General features: G+C 37.4%; 1 protein-coding gene across 2 annotated transcripts in view; it reads left to right on the plus strand.

Annotated features, from left to right (window-relative positions):
- TRIM69 (tripartite motif containing 69) overlaps window positions 1-16,702 on the plus strand; it is a 54,497-nt gene that overhangs the window by 2,912 nt on the left and 34,883 nt on the right. The window contains exon 1 of one of the 2 annotated variants that reach the window (XM_088024774.1): window positions 5,937-6,619. The exons of the other annotated variant lie outside the window; for it this stretch is intronic. The gene's annotated coding sequence lies outside the window, so the exon portion shown is untranslated. Of the gene's footprint in view, window positions 1-5,936; window positions 6,620-16,702 lie in introns of those variants that run through there. 2 annotated transcript variants of the gene reach the window in all.

Consider the following 16,702-nt stretch of genomic DNA (forward strand, 5'->3'; position numbering starts at 1 on the left):
TAAACTTTTGAGAAAAATTCAACTAAATGCTATACAAAAATTTATTAATCACTTTAATTATTTTTTTAATATTCTAAAGTTGTCTTATTTCAGTATGCATGGATCTGTTTCATCCTTTTTAAATTTTAATTCTATTATAGTTAACGTGCTGCGTTATATTAGTTTCAGGTGTATAATATAGTGATTCAACAATTCTATATATTACTCAGTGCTCATCAAGATAAGTGTACTCCTTATTCCCTGTCACCTGTTTCACCCATTCTAATCACTTTATTTTAGGTTGAAAAAAATTTATTATGTATAACCTAATTTGCCAGTTATGCTATCACATTTGATATTTTATATTTACAATGGAACTGATACTCACAGGAATTAAACATTTTTTTTTGTCTTCCAGCTACTTATTTTTATTTTTAGCTGCATCTTACAAAATTGACTGAAGAACTAATCATTTTTTTTTCACTACAGTGTAGTCTGGGGTTATTTATGCCTGTTGGAATTCTGAAAAGTTAGAAATGGAATTAGCATTTGCTAAGATATAATTTTTTTAAAAATTTTAATTCTGGTATAACTAACATACAGTGTTTTATTAGTTTCAGTGTGCAGTATAGTGACATGACAATTCTATACATTATTCAGCGCTTATCACAATAAGTGTACTCTCAATCTCCTTTTCCTATTGAACCCATCCCCCCACCCACCACCCCTGCAGTAACCACCAATTTGTTCTTTATAGTTAAGAGTTTGTTTTTTGGTTTGTCTCTTTTTTTCTTTGTTCATTTTTTTGTTTGTTTGTTTCTTAAATTTCACATATGAGTGACATCATATGGTATTTTTCTTTTTCTGACTGGCTAATTTTGCTTAGCATTATACCCTCTAGAGCCATCCATGTTGTTGCAAATGGCAAGAGTTTATTCTTTTTTATGGCTAAGTAATATTCCATTTTGTATATATACCACCTCTTCTTTATCCATTCATCTATTGATGGACGCTTGGGCTGCTTCCATAATTTGGCTATTGTAAATAATGCTGCAATAAACACAAGGGTGCATGTATCCCTTCAAATTAGTGTTTTTGAATTCTTTGGGTAAGTATCCAGTAGTAGAATTACTGGCTTATATGGTAATTCTTTCTATGTTTAACTTTTTGAGGAACCTCCATACTGTTTTCCACAGTGGCTGCACCAGTTTGTATTCCCACCAACAGTGCACAGGGTGCCTTTTTCTCCACATCCTCACCAACACTTGTTTCTTGTGTTTTTTATTTTAGCCATTCTGACAGGTATGAGGTGGTATCTCATTGTGGTTTTGGTTTGCATTTCCCTGGTATTAATGATGTTGAACATCTTTTCATGTATCTGTTGGCCATCTGTATATCTTCTTTAGGGAAATGTCTGTCCATGTCTTCTGCCCGTTTTTAATTGGATTATTTGTTTTTGTTATACAATTATAGGAGTTGTGTAAGTTCTTTTTATATTTTGGCTATTAACCCTTTTTCAGATATGTCATTTGCAAATATCTTTTCCCAATCAGTAGGTTGTTTTTAGTTTTGTTGAGGAGTTAAACATTTTTAATTGAATTCCTTTAAGATCTCTTCAGAGCTAAAACAAAGGAAGTTATATTTGTCCAAACTAAGTGTTTTCTTGATCGACAGACAAAAGAAAATGTATATTTACCAAAAGAAAGCTGAAAAATACTCACTAAAATTCATGAACAAGAAATTTTGACACGAGTCCTTATGTTCTGATTTATCATTTCCATCAGTTTCCACTTCTTATAAAGTTTAATTAAACATATATTAATCATTAAGATAAAGTTTTAATTTCCTCAGTTATGGAATCTTTAGATTTGCTCTTACTCTTCTCTGTCCTTAGTTGATGAAACAGAGTTATATGTATTTTATTTATAATTTCTAGAGGGAAAAATAGACACTATTATCTATTCCTACTCTATCTTATTACTATTGTCTATTCCTACTACCCTCTTTTTGAATAAGGGGAAGTTAGTAAAAGTAGACACTTTTCCACAACAGTAAAAAAAAATGTTTGTGTAACAGTGAGCTTTCCATTATTTGAAATGCTCAAGCAGTGGCTAGGAAGGAGTGAATTAAATGACTTATGATCTCTTTTAACTGAGAAGCTCAGATTAAGTGAACAAGTTCATAATCTTCCTTTCTTATAAGAGTGAAAGTGACAGGGCACATGAAGCAAGACTATATCTTGCTCTTGTGTTTGAGCCACGTGTACCACATAATTTGTCTTCTATAGATAAATTGTATTTCTCTGCTCTTAAAGTTAATTCTTCAGAAATCTGCCCCTCAGAGTTTTTAAAAATTACTTTGAAGAAATAAAAGCTTTTTGAAAAGTAACAAATGCCCTTTAAAAAAACAACAAATCCCTTTAAATATTTTACTAATCATGATTTCAAAAAAATTTTGAATTTTTTCTCAGAAAAAAAAAACCCTGGGAAAAATTAAGCATTTTTTCTTCAAGTTTCCAATGATTTCATTGCTCTACTCCTTCCTTGACTTTTCTCTGCTTTATGAGAATATAGAAGGTGAGTGGAAAGAGGTGGATATGTTTTCTTAGAAAGTGATTGCTGCCAGCCAGGTGCTTTCTAAGGATGAATTCCTATCCTGGACTTGAATTTCTCTCCTTCTGCCTTCAGGTTAGACTTTCCCTAAGGAGCTGGAGCTGGCAGTGGGTGTGATTTCCTAAGATTTCCAGACAGAGAAATTTCAGAATCTCCTCTGTTTTCCAGAATCTCCTACCTTTCCCTCTAGAGTAGTGGGAAATTGTTCTGGCAATTTTGTCTCACAAGTTTGATCCATTTATTTTTTTAAAGATTTATTTGAGAGAGAGAGAGAGAGAGAGAGCAGGAGGGAGAGAAGGGGCAGAGGAAGAGGAAGAAGGAGAAGCAGACTCTCTGCTGAGCAGGGAACCTGATGTGGGGCTCGATCCCAAGACCCTGGGATCATGACCTGAGCGGAAGGCAGACACTTAACCAACTAAGCCACCCAGGGGCCTCACAAGTTTGATCCATTTAAGAAATTCAATTACACAAAACATTGATTGGCCCTCTGCTGACTCAATGATTAGTAAAATGGGCTTTAGGGTCAGATATCAGTTCAAATCCAGGCTCTACCACTTAATTACTGTGTGACCTTGGCAAGTTATTTAACCTCTCTAAGCTTCATTTTCCTTAAAAATGGAAGCCTATCTCATAAGGCTGTTATGAGGATTAAATGAAATAATGTGCATAAAACATTTTGTACAGTAAATGGTCAGTAAATATTAGTTAATATGATTAAACTAATACCTTGTTTTATAGAAGAGGCTATATTCTTGAAAGTCAGAGTAATTGGCAAAACCTTAATTGGCAAGATGAATTAATCAAATAACAAAAAATCATATAGTGTCAATAATAACATTAAATATATATTAAGTATATATTTTCTTTTTTTATTAACATATAATGTATTATTTGTTTGAGGGGTACAGGTCTGTGATTCATCAGTCTTACACAATTCACATTGCTCACCATAGCACATACCCTCCCGAATGTCCATCACCAGCCGCCCATCCCTCCCACCCCCTCCACTCCAACAACCCTCAGTTTATTTCCTGAGATTAAGAGTCTTGTATGGTTTATCTCCCTCTCTGGTTTCGTCTTGTTTCATTTTTCCCTCCATTCCCCTATGATCCTCTGACTTGTTTCTCAAATTCCTCATATCAGTGATATCATATGATACTTGTTTTTCTCTGATTGACTCATTTTGCTTAGCATAATACCCTCTAGTTCCATCCACATTGTTGCAAATGGCAAGATTTCAGTTTTTTGATGGCTGCATAAAATTCCATTGTGTATATATATATACCACGTCTTCTTTATCCATTCATCTGTCGATGGACATCTGCACTCTTTCCATAGTTTGGCTATTGTGGACATTGCTGCTATAAACACTGGGGTGCAGGTGCCCCTTCGGATCACTACATTTGTATCTTTGGGGTAAATACCCAGTAGTGCAATTGCTGGGTTGTACAGTAGCTCTATTTTCAACTTTTTGAGGAACCTCCATACTGTTTTCCAGAGTGGCTGCACCAGCTTGCATTCCCACCAACAGTGTAGGAGGGTTCCCCTTTCTCCGCATCCTCGCCAACATCTGTCGTTTCCTGACTTATTCATTTTAGCCACTCTGACTGGTGTGAGGTGGTATCTCATTGAGGTTTTGATTTGGATTTCCCTGATGCCAAATGATGTGGAGCACTCTTTCATGTGTCTGTTGGCCATTTGGATGTCTTCTTTGGAAAAATGTCTGTTCATGTCTTCTGCCCATTTCTTGATTGGATTATTTGTTCTTTGGGTGTTGAGTTTGATAACTTCTTTATAGATTTTGGATACTAGCCCTTTATCTGATATGTCATTTGCAAATATCTTCTCCCATCCTGTCGATTGTCTTTTGGTTTTGTTAACTGTTACTTTTGCTGTGCAAAAGCTTTTTATCTTGATGAAGTCCCAATAGTTCATTTTTGCCCTTGCTTCCCTTCCCTTTGGCGATGTTTCTAGGAAAAAGTTGCTGCAGCTGAGGTCGAAGAGGTTGCTACCTGTGTTCTCCTCAAGGGTTTTGATGGATTCCTGTCTCACATTTCCTGTCTTTCATCCATTTTGAGTCTATTTTTGTGTGTGGTGTAAGAAAATGGTCCAGTTTCATTCTTCTTCATGTGGCTGTCCAATTTTCCCAACACCATTTGTTGAAGAGACTGTCTTTTTTTCCATTGGACATTCTTTCCTGCTTTGTCAAAGATTAGTTGACCATAGAGTTGAGGGTCCATTTCTGGGCTCTCTATTCTGTTCCATTGATCTATGTGTCTGTTTTTGTGACAGTACCATACTGTCTTGATGATGATAGCTTTGTAATAGATCTTGAAGTCCGGAATTGTGATGCCACTGGTTTTTCTTTTCTTTTTCAACATTCCTCTAGCTATTCAGGGTCTTTTCTGGTTCCATACAAATTTTAGGATTACTTGTTCCATTTCTTTGAAAAAAGTTGAAGGTATTTTGATAGGGATTGCATTAAATGTGTGGATTTCTCTAGGTAGCATAGACATTTTAACAATATTTGTTCTTCCAATCCATGAGCATGGAACAAAAAAGTTTTTCCATTTCTTTGTGTCTTCCTCAATTTCTTTCATGAGTATTCTATAGTTTTCTGATTACAGATCCTTTGCCTCTTTGGTTAGATTTATTCCTAGGTATCTTAGGGTTTTGAGTGCAATTGTAAATGGGATCGACTCCTTAATTTCTCTTTCTTCTGTCTTGTTGTTGGTGTATAGAAATGCAACTGATTTCTGTGCATTGATTCTATAAATATATATTTTCATATACAAAGTGTAAGAGTCAGTGGTTTTTCACAGTCACAAAGTTGTACAACCATCACCACTATCTAATTCTAGACCACTTTCATCACCACAAAAAGAAATTCCATACCTATTAGCAATCACTCCTCATTTCCGCCTTACCCCAGCCCTGGAAACCACTAGTCTAGTTTAAAGCTAAAAACATACTGAATAAAATTCCTAAATGGTATCCATTTCTAAAAGATACTGCATTCACTAGGACTAACAGCTGGCTCTGGTAGGCCACCTTTTTCTTAAATCACCAATTGGCCAGGTTCTCCCAGTTTTATCTTAATCAGAATGCATCTAATTTTAAAGTTTTCCAGACAGACTGATTGGCTTAAAATGCAGTATTTTTTTGTATTTGCATATTCCCTGAAGGGCATATTTTTCTGAGTTTGGTCTTCCAAGCACATATTGAGAGGGTGGAGAATAATTAGATTTTTTTCTCTTTTTTTCCATAGAATAGTGTAAAAAATGGAAGAATCTTAAAAAAAAATTTTTAGGTTATCTATTGGTTAATGGAACTTAAATGAATCACTGACATATGAAAGGATAGTAAATTAAAAATTTTCACTGTACAACAGAACCATGGAAGATAAGACTAGAAATAGGAGTTTATAATATGTAGAGAATTCTGAAATCTAGGGCCTTTCTAATTAAAAAAAAAAAACCCACACAACTTATTTTGGTAGGCTATGGAAAGCAAAAGAAGATTTTTGAGGCAGAGAAGGGTTAGCAATTACTATTTCTACTATTATTAACTAGACTTTGTAACAGACTAGATGATAGGAAAGGAAGAAGAGAATACCCAAAGATAACTCATATTTCAAAACTGGGATATTGGTGGTGCAATACATAAAATAGGGAAATCAAGAAAAGGAAACAACTTAGGGAGAAAGATGAACTATGTTTCAGGCTTGTTGAGTTTCAAGGACCCAGTCGTGAGCTCAGAGACGTGGGCTTGGAAATACAGATTTGGGACTCACCTCTATAGAGGTTGTACACAAAGTTGGGAATGAATGGCTCACTTGGGAAGAAGAGTATAGAGCTAGAAGAGAGCTGAAGATAGACCATGGTGATTGTTTACATTTATGAAAGTGAGAAGAGGAAGAGAAACCAACCAAGGCATAGGAGTGGTCAGAGACAGGAGAACTAGAACAGTATCATATCGCAAAAGTCAAAGGAGAGAGACTCATAAGTCAAGGAGGATGAAGATTGAGAGTAAGTCATTAAATGAATGTTTAGCAAACCCCATGGCAAGATTTCGGAGAACAGTTTTTATAGTGTGCTGAGGTAGAGGGTCTGTTACAAGAGCAGAGGTTCAGACAAGTTATCTTAAGTAAGAGGTAACCACACTTACCATGAGGATGGTTACCAAGGAATTGTGCTAGGAATCGGAATCCAGGAAGACTCACAGGACAGTGCTGTGATTAATGTAACATAGTCACTCTCCACATTTGTTTCTCTATATAATTCTTTACCAACTATCTGACTCCATCCTACATCTGCATTTCTTCTGACTTCTATTTAAAATTTAGCTCCTAGATTATTTCCTTTAAAATTCTTCATTCCATGACTTTAATGTCCCAAATTCTACCTCATGGCTATCTATGTGATTTGCTTCAACTGTCAGTTTCCTGATTCAGTTTCCAAAGATAAATTCGCAAGAGGTTCTAGTTTGCCCAGATCATCTTTTTCATTAGGTCACACCTTGGGTTGTCAAATGGGTCAGAAGCCCACCTGTATTTTATTCACCTGTGGCCTGGGAGAGAGAGTTAAGCAATATGATAAATGTAGTCTTCGTTTTTTCTTAAAAGGTCTATTTACTTATTTTGAGAGAGAGAGAGTGAGAGAAAGCAAGTGTGAGCAAAAGCAGGAGGGGCAGAAGGAGAGGGAGAGAGAATCCGAGGCAGACTCCTGTGCTGAGCACAGAGCCTGATACAGGACTCCACCTCACTACACTGGGATCACGACCTGAGCTGAAAGCAAGAGTTGGACGATTAACCAACTGCACCACCCAAGGGCCCCATGAATGTAGTCTTGACCTTTAGCACGGACTGCGTGAATGACAGCAACTATGATGAACACATCTAGTAGGTACTGGGGACGAATCTTGGTTTAAAAAATCCAGGTGTGCAAAGAATAGTGCATGGCCCTCTCTGTAACACTGTTTAATATTGATTTTGAGTCCGCGTTCCTATAGGCTGGAGAGAGATCCAACCTATAATCTTTGAGGAGAGGCATCCACGCTGATTACTGCTGAAAGTACATTACCAAATCTGGACAAGATGGTGTATGAAGGACATATTGAAATATCTCTATAACCCGCTCCCCCCAAACATATAGAAATGTTGGATAAAGTGTCAAAAACAATTTAAGCTTTGGTTTTCAAATGGTAGAATAAAAATAGTGGTTTTATTTCCTCTACTCTCAGAAACTTATCCTTCTTTAACTCAAAACTACAAGGAGAATGAAAACTAGACAAACTCTACTTGCAATATAACTAGAGACATCTGTAAGCCTGGATTACAACCCTATGAAGAAGGACTGCCATATCAATATAGTGAAAGTCAAACAGGAATGTGATAATGGATGCTTAGGGATGCAGATTTTATACAAAGCAAGAGTGACATAGCCCTCCAAAGAAAGTGCCGAAGACCCGCAAGCACTTGTACAGAACAATGAGAACAGGCAAGCAGGCTAAAGCAGGAACTTTGATGTACCCATTTGTCACCAAGATTTGAGACACAGAGAAAGTGAAATTGGACAAGGACAAACAAACTATATTTGTGGAAAGCCATTTGTTGGTGAGGAAGAGTGGAGGAGACGGACTACATTGTAAGCAATCCTGCAGTGCTGATCATGGGGAAAAGTAAGGGCTGTAAGAACTCATATGCACATTGTTTCATAAAAAATATAGCCTCAAATATGGCCCTGTCTCCACCCTCTTGCAAATTTCTTATAAATAACTAATTCAGGAAAAACTCACTTCATTCAAAGATGTTTAAAGAAACAAAAAATAAACAGCATCTATAAAAAAGAAGAAGAAAATGTCCAGAGCAAAGCACAGCCAGCTAAAAAATGCAGTTAGAAAATAAGGAAAGGAAATTAAGAGGAAAGGAGGCTAAGAAGCTCTGATGTTTGTCTGGTGGGAGTTACAGAAAAAGAGACTGGAGAGAATGGTGGAGAGGTAATATTCAAAGAGAAAATGGGGGGTGCCTGGGTGGCTCAGTCGTTAAGTATCTGCTTTTGGCTCAGGTCATGATTCCAGGGTCCTGGGATCGAGCCCCGCATTGGGCTCCCTGCTTCCCCCTCTCCCCACTCCCCCTGCTTGTGTTCCCTCTCTCACGGTGTCTCTCTCTGTCAAATAAATAAATAAAATCTTAAAAAAAAAAGAGAGAGAGAGAGAGAAAATGGCTATTAGATCCAAGCAGGCAAGATCCAGGTTTGGGGAGATCAGGTGTCAGGGATAGTGAACACAGGTAGTGTGCAAGACTAGGGAACCAAGATCTATGGACACAAGCCAAAGAACTTGGACAGAAAGTGATGAAAATCTAGGTATGAGAAGAGAGCAACGGAAATAGTCATCAATGAGAATGGAATTTGATGATGAGTCAAATAATTTTCAGTCATATTCCCCTGTCTAGGATAGATGTGAATATGAGCGGAACTAAGTCCATAGATAGAGGCAAATACAAACTTCTTCCTGGGAATGGGGGCCTAAGAATGAGAAATAAAGCAGTTCTGGATACTCAAATTTTCAAGGGGGATGTACAGCAGATGGAGAGAACTCTGGTCTTAGAATTCTTTGGATTCCCTCGATTCTATCACTAATTTGTGTATCAGAACAAGTTCTGAGTTCTAGTTTCCCTTTCAAGAGCATGAGATGTAACCAATCCTCAGGGATTCTGCGTCAGAATATGTCTTGTCTATATTTAACTTTTTCATTCTTCAGAGGACCTAATATACAAGTTGAGAAATAGTATATGTACATTTAATATTTCTCCCCCATATTAATCTTCCTCACTTTTTGTCTGCCTAAGATATCTTTCTTTTTTTTTAAAGATTTTATTTATTTATTTGACAGAGAGAGTGACAGCTAGAGAGTGAACACAAGCAGGGGGAGTGGGAGAGGGAGAAGCAGGCTTCCTGCAGAGCAGGAAGGCCAATGTGGGCTTGATCCCAGGACCCTGGGATCATGACCTGAGCCGAAGGCAGAGTCTGCTTAACGACTGAGCCACCCAGGCGCCCCTAAGATATGGTCTTTCAAGTCCCATCTTAGAGATCTTAAATGTTTCTCTTGACCATACAGCCTACTCAAATGTCAAGGACCTATCTATTATGCTCCCCTAAAACATTCTTATCTCCGTCATACAAATTATCCTCCTACTTTGAGGAGGTCTCATTTCAGTCCCCATTTTTATGCTCCTGGGTCACAGCCTTTCAGCTTTAGCGTTTATTTAGGAAAGGGTATGAATACACAGAGCTGGCCATGGTATATGCTGGAAGCAATGGGTGTTTGCATTTGCAAGTCTGGGTGGGCAAGGTCATTTTAGGAATTTTGGTAGAAAACCTTGTAGAAAGCAGAGCCCAGAATCCTGAAATCTGAGCAGTCAATAGTTATAACTAGGTCCTCCACACAGTTAAGTCAGACAAGCCCCACTGGGCCCCTGAGACTCCAGGAATTCAATTCTGGTAAGGGTATGGCCTGTGAGATAAAACTATAGCACCTCTTTGCTGATTCCAGAGCACAGACAGGCCCAACCCACAGCTGGTGCTCAGATGAGACAGGATAAATGTAAGTGGAATGGGACAGAAAGGCAGTACCACCCCAGACCTGGACAATGGAGGGGCTCTTTCCTGGACCTGTGCTTTGAGGCTTCTAGTCTGAGCCTCTTCCAGCTGTGTTCCTCTTTATAAGACAAAGAATCCATGAGACTAAGGAGCTTACACTCTCTCCTACTTTGAATCACATGCCATGTAGCCAGGACTCTAAAATTCTCTGCCCAAAAGATTCTGAGCCCACTGTTAGGGCCTCTGTAGCTCCCAGCTGTGTGCCCAAGGGGTAGCTGTGTGCAGGTGTGTGTGTGTGTGTGTGTGTGTGTGTGTGTGTGTGTGTATGAAGCTTGGTTGTGTGGACTGGGTTTTCCACACACATGATTATGAGGTATATGGGACAAGGTAAGGAGTCTGGGGAGTGAAAAGAACGGGCTAGGGGCTTCTAGTTGTACTTTAACCTGATGCAAAAATGTTAGTGGAGACTCAGATGTGAGAGGCTTATAGGCAGAGGTTCTCTCTATTTTATTTATTTATTTATTTAAAGATTTTATTTATTTGACAGAGAGAGAGAGTTGGGGGGAAAGAGCAAGCACAAGCAGGGGGAATGACAGGCAGGGGAGAGGCAGGCTCCCTGCTCAGCAAGAAGCCCGATGTGGGGCTCGATCCCAGGACTCTGGGATCATGACCTGAGCTGAAAGCAGCCACTTAACTGACTCAGCCACCCAGGCACCACTATTTTATTCATCTTAATGCCCCAGCAAGTATGGGCATTAGAACAGAGCTGGCATTATTGAATGCTTACTTCATCAGACTCTTAGGTACTGAGACAAAGCCACTTCTGGTGGCTACACATCAAACAGTAGCTATAATACAGCATTATTCAAAGCAGGATACTGTTCAGTATAAAAATTTTGGCTCTGGAGTCAGATATGGCTTTTTTTAAATTGTAAAATTTACATAAAATTAACCATTTTAAAGTGTACAATTCAGTGACTGCTATTTAGCACATTCAAAATATTATGTAACCATCACCTCTATTTAGTTCCAAAATATTTTTATGACCCCAAAAGAAACCCCATACCTGTTAACCAGTCACTCCCCATTTCTCCCTCCCCTCCAGCCTTTGGCAACAACTAATTTGCTTTTTGTCTCTATGTATTTACTTTTTCTGGACATTCATACAAATGAAATAATATAATATGTGACTTTTGTGCCTTGCTTCTTTCACTTAGCATAATGTTTTTGAGGTTCATCTATGTTGTAGCATGTATCAGTACTTCATTCCTTTCTATGATGGAATAATCTTTCATTTCATGGATATGCCACATTTTGTTTATCCATTCATTTGCTGATGAACATTTAAGTTGTTTCTACCTGAGACAAATGTAAATAGTGCTGCTATTAATATCCGTGAACAAGTTTTTGTTTGAATACCTGTTTTTTAATTCTTTTGGGTATATGCCTAGTTGTGGAATAGTCGGCCATATGTTAATTCTAAGTTTAACATTTTGAGGAACTGACAAACTGTTTTCCACAGCGGCTGTACCATCTTATATTCTCAACAGCAGTGTATGAGGGTTCCAATTTCTCCACATCCCCACCAATATTTGTTATTTTCTATTAAAAAAATTATAGCAATCCTAGTAGGTGTGAACCAATTGTGGTTTTTATGTGCATTTCCTTAATGATGTTGAGCATCTTTCATATGCTTCTTGGCCATCTGTCAATCTTTTTTGGAGAAATGTCTGTTCAAGTCCTTTGCTCATTTTTAAGTTAAGTGTGTTTTTGCTGTTGAGTTGCTAGAATTCTTGATATATCCTGGATATTTGACCTTTATCAGGTATAGGCTTTACAAATATTTTTCTCCAGTCTTTGAGTTGCCTTTTCATTCTTTTGTGAAAAAAAAAAAACCTAAAATTAGTTTATTTTCTTGTAATAACTTTATCTGGCTTTAGTATCAGGATAATGCTGGCCTTACAGAATGAGTTAGGAAGTGTTCCCTCCTGTATTATTTTCTGAAAGAGTTTGGGGATTTTAATTCTTTAAATGTTTTGTAGAATTCACCAGTAAGATCATCTGATCCTAGGCTTTTCTCTATTGGTAGGTTCTTGATTACTAATCTCTTGATATAGGTCTATTCAGATTTACTATTTTTCTTGAGTCAGTTTTGGTAGTTTATATGTTTTTAGGAATTTTTCCATTTCATCTGGGTTATCCAATTTGTTGGCATACAACTGTTTATAGTGTTTTCTTATAATCCTTTCTTACTTCTAAGGCCTGTAGTAATGTCTCCACTTCCATTTCTGATTTTAATTATTTCAGTCTTCTCTCTTTCCTTTTTAAAATCATTAGCTTGTTAAAGGTTTGTCGATTTTGTGGATGTTTTTCAAAGAATCAACTTTTGGTTTCATTAATTTTTCTCTATTGTTTCTCTATTCTCTATTTCATTTATCTCCACTCTAATCTTTTTGTCCTTCTTTCTGCTAGCTTTGGATTTAGCTTGCTCTTTTTTTTTTTTTTTAGCTTTTTTAAGTAGAAAGTTAGGTCATTGATTCGTGGTCTTTGTTTTTTAAATGTAGGTGTTTATCACTATAAATTTAGCAGTGAGTACTGCTTTCATCACATGCTATATGTTTTTGTCTTAATATTTGCCATACTATTTTGTCTCATATTAGTATAGCCACTCCTTCTGTCTTTTGGTAACTATTTGTATGCGATATATTTTCCCATCCTTTATACTTTTAATCTATTTGTATCTTTGCATCTAAAGTGAGTCTCCTGCAGACAGCACATAGTTAGATTATGTTTCTTTTATTCATTCTCCCAAGTTCTGTCTCTTAATCAGAGTTTAAGACATTTGCATATAAAGTGATGACTGATTATGGAAAGACTCATTTTACCATTTTGCTATTCAATTTCCACATATGGTATCTTTTTTGTTTCTAAACTCTCTATTATTGCATTCAAACTGATTTTTTCCTAGTGAGCCATTTTGGTTCCCTTTTCATTTCTTTTTCTATGTATTATTTAGTATTTTTTCTTAGAGATTACCCAAGGGGTTACAATTAAGTATCTGAACTTCCTAACAATCAAGTGTGGACTGATACCAACTTAGTTTCAATAGTATAGAGAAACTATTCCTTGTCAGCTCCATTTTCCCCTTTATTTTGTTATTGTCACAAATTACATCTTTATATATTGTGTGCCCATTAACATATGCTTATAATTATTGTATATTTTTCTTTTAAATTATATGGAAAAAAAAGAGGAGTTAAAAATTAAAACCTGCAACAATATTGGCTTTTATATTTACCTATGTAGCTACCATCACCATTGTTTTTTATTTCTTCATATGGTTTTGAATTACTTTTCAGTTTCCTTTTATTACAGCCTGAAGGACTCCCTTTAGTGTTTCTTGTAGAGTAGGACTACTAGTGTTGACCTTCATCAGCTTCTGTGTATTTGGGAATGTCTTAACTCCTCTTTCAGTTTTGAAGGATAGTTTTGATGGATATAGTAATCTTAGCTGACAGGTTTTTTTTTCCTTTCTATACTTTAAATATGTCATCTCATTGCCTTCTGGCCTCCATGTTTTCTGAGGAGAAATCAGCCAAAAATTTTATTGAGGATCTCTTGTACGTGATGTATTGCTTCTCTCTTGCTGCTTTCAAGATTCTCTTTGTCATTTGATCATTTGACTATAATGTGTTTTGGTTTGGATCTCTTTGAATTTATCCTGCTTGGAGTTTGTTTATTTCTTGGATGTATAGACTCCCATTATGCATATGTTGGTATTCTTGATAGTTTCTCACAGGTTGCTTAGGCTCTGTTGATTTTTGTTTATTCTTTTCTCTTTATGCTCCTCAGTGAATTTTTTTATTTCAGTTATTGTATTTTTCCTTTCCAAATTTTCTATTTGGTTCTTTTTCATAATTTCTATCTCTTTATTGATATTCTTTATTTGGTGAGATATTGTACCCCTGTCTTTCTTAGTTCTTTGTCTGTTTAAGCATATTTAATATGGATGGTTTGAAGTCTTTTTCTAGTTTGTCCCTGGGTTCCCGTAGGGACAATATCTTTTTTTTTTTTTTCTGTGAATGGGTCATACTCTCTTGTTTCTTTGCATGCCTTTTTTGTTTAAAATTGGATATTTTGAATATTTTAATGTGGCAACTCTGGAAATCAGATTTTCCCTTTTCCTGGTATTTGTTGTTATTTACTGGGGGTTGTTTTTTGTTTAGTAACTTTTCTTTTTTTTAAGATTTTATTTATTTATTTGAGAGAGAGAGAGAGAGAGCACGAGTGGGATGAGGGGCAGAGGGAGAAGCAGACTCCCCGCTGAGATGGGAGCCCAATGAGGGACTCAATACCAAGACTCTGGGATCATGAGCTAAACTGAAGGCAGATGCTTGACCAACTGAGCCACCCAGGCAGCCCACTTAGTAATTTTTCTAAACTATTTTTTTAAAGTGTGTTATCTTTGTCACGTGTGGCTACTGAAACCTGTGTTCCATTAGATTAGTGGTCAGCTAGAGGTTTGACAGAGTTTCCTTAAATGCTTGGAGCCAAGAAAAGAATTTAAAAAAAGAAAAAGAAAAAGTACTTTTCTAATCTTTTCTAATTGGCTCTGTGTTGGGGCACTCCTTGAACACTTAGCCAGGCCACTTACAACTCTGCCTTGGCCTTTACTTCCTGCTCACATGCAGCCTGAAGGTCAGTAAGAGGTGAAAATTAGGGTCTTCTCAGGCCTTTTATGAGCCGGTATCCAGACCTGGGCATGCACATGGGCTTCCTGATTCCCCACCATACATGGGAGCTTTTAAAAGCCCTCATTTCCCGTGTATCTTATTTTCCAGCTTCTTCCTCCCTAGGCTTTTTGGTCTATTTCTTATCCTGACGATCCTCTCTTCCCATAGGCTCTGTCTCCAATCCTTTGCCTTTAAATACGTTCAGCAAAAGCATCCCAGGAAGCTGCCTCAGGCCCGGGAACTCCGAGTTGGGCAAAAGAAAGGCAAGCCCCTGTTCTGGTCCTCAAGGGAGCCAACAGACAGAATGGAACACACAACCACAGTTCTTTGAGAATAAGGTCCATACTCCCTCTGGCACTAGCAACCTGCACCAAGAGTGCAGCTGCCATCTTCATAGCTGTCAACAATTTAGGGAGTGAAGAATGGTAGGTGAATGATTTAAAATGCTACAGTATACTCTTACTGTATACTGTGGCAGCTTCTTCTTTAAGTTTTCCCTTGGCTACAAGTTTTTGACTAGATCCCAAAGTTCTGCAAAAGTTCATTCTGACAGTTTTGCATATTTAATAGTTGTTTTTCTGGAGTTCTCCCTGACGTTCCCTATTCTGCCCTTTTTAATGACATCAGTCCTGAATTCAATTTTTTCAATCGTCTGCATTTAGCACTTAAAATTAAAATTTAGGGATTAAGCATATTTAGTTTAGGTGAGGAAATAAAATCTATCTAGCAGCTGCTAAAGGCCCATTTCAATGTTACTCTATAGAAAAGTATGCAATGGTTACCATTTCAATCAATAGGAAGGGCTGGGCTCCTTTTTCAGTTTAATCCTTTTCCTGACCACTCCTGTTTCATTGATTGATGTTCTTTAAAAAAAAAGATTTTATTTATTTATTTGACAGAGCGAGAGAGCACAAGCAGGGGGAGCAGCAGAGGAGAGAGAGAAGCAGGCTCCCTGCTAAGCAGGGAGCTCAATGTGGGACTCAATCCCAGGACGCTAGGATCATGACCTGAGCCGAAGGCAGATGCTTCACAGACTGAGCCACCCAGGGACCTTCATTGACTGATGTTCTTAAAGTCCTGTTTGGAGCCTCTGTCAGCTTCCAAAACCAAAATCCCCAAAATGTTCAGAACTACAGAGAAAGAAAGAATTTTTCTCCTGAGTACTCATCTCAAAATGAGGGGTGGGAAATACTAGGTAATTACAGCACCTGCTTAGTTCACTGAGTTTGGACTTGGACACCTGGGTCTATCTAGAATAAATAAGAGCAGATTTGCTAGCTCGAAATAACTGCTTGATAGTAAAATTCTGGATTATAGAAATCACTCAGAATCTAAGTCCTAGTTGGCCCATTGGAAAAGAATCTTGCCTAACCTTCTCTCCTCTTTTTCTTCTCTCTTTCTTTCTTATTTCTGTTTGTTTTTTACAACTTCTTCTTGGGTAGCCCTGTACGTAGACAAAGGTGGTCATGTAAGTGATATGATTAGAGCAGAGCCAGGAAAGCAACATCTAAAAGAAATTTTGTATACTCAAGCCTGATATTCTGTGATTTTAAATGTATTACTTGGGATTGGAGGGGAAGATCACAGAGTAGGAAGATCCTGAGTTCACCTCCTCCCATGGACACACCAAGCCTGCAAGCACATATAGAGCAACTGTCTCAGAGAATGACCTGGAGACTAGTAGAACAGCTCTTCCACAGCCAAAGATATAAGGAAAAAGCCACATTGAGAAAGGCAGGAGCGGCAGTGACGCAGTCTGGTTGTAAACCAAACCTTG

The sequence above is a fragment of the Eumetopias jubatus genome, unplaced genomic scaffold, assembly GCF_037043125.1.
Source record: "Eumetopias jubatus isolate StellerSeaLion01/CBP00866 unplaced genomic scaffold, mEumJub1_p1.0 scaffold_7, whole genome shotgun sequence".
Classification (NCBI taxonomy): Eukaryota; Metazoa; Chordata; class Mammalia; order Carnivora; family Otariidae; genus Eumetopias; species Eumetopias jubatus.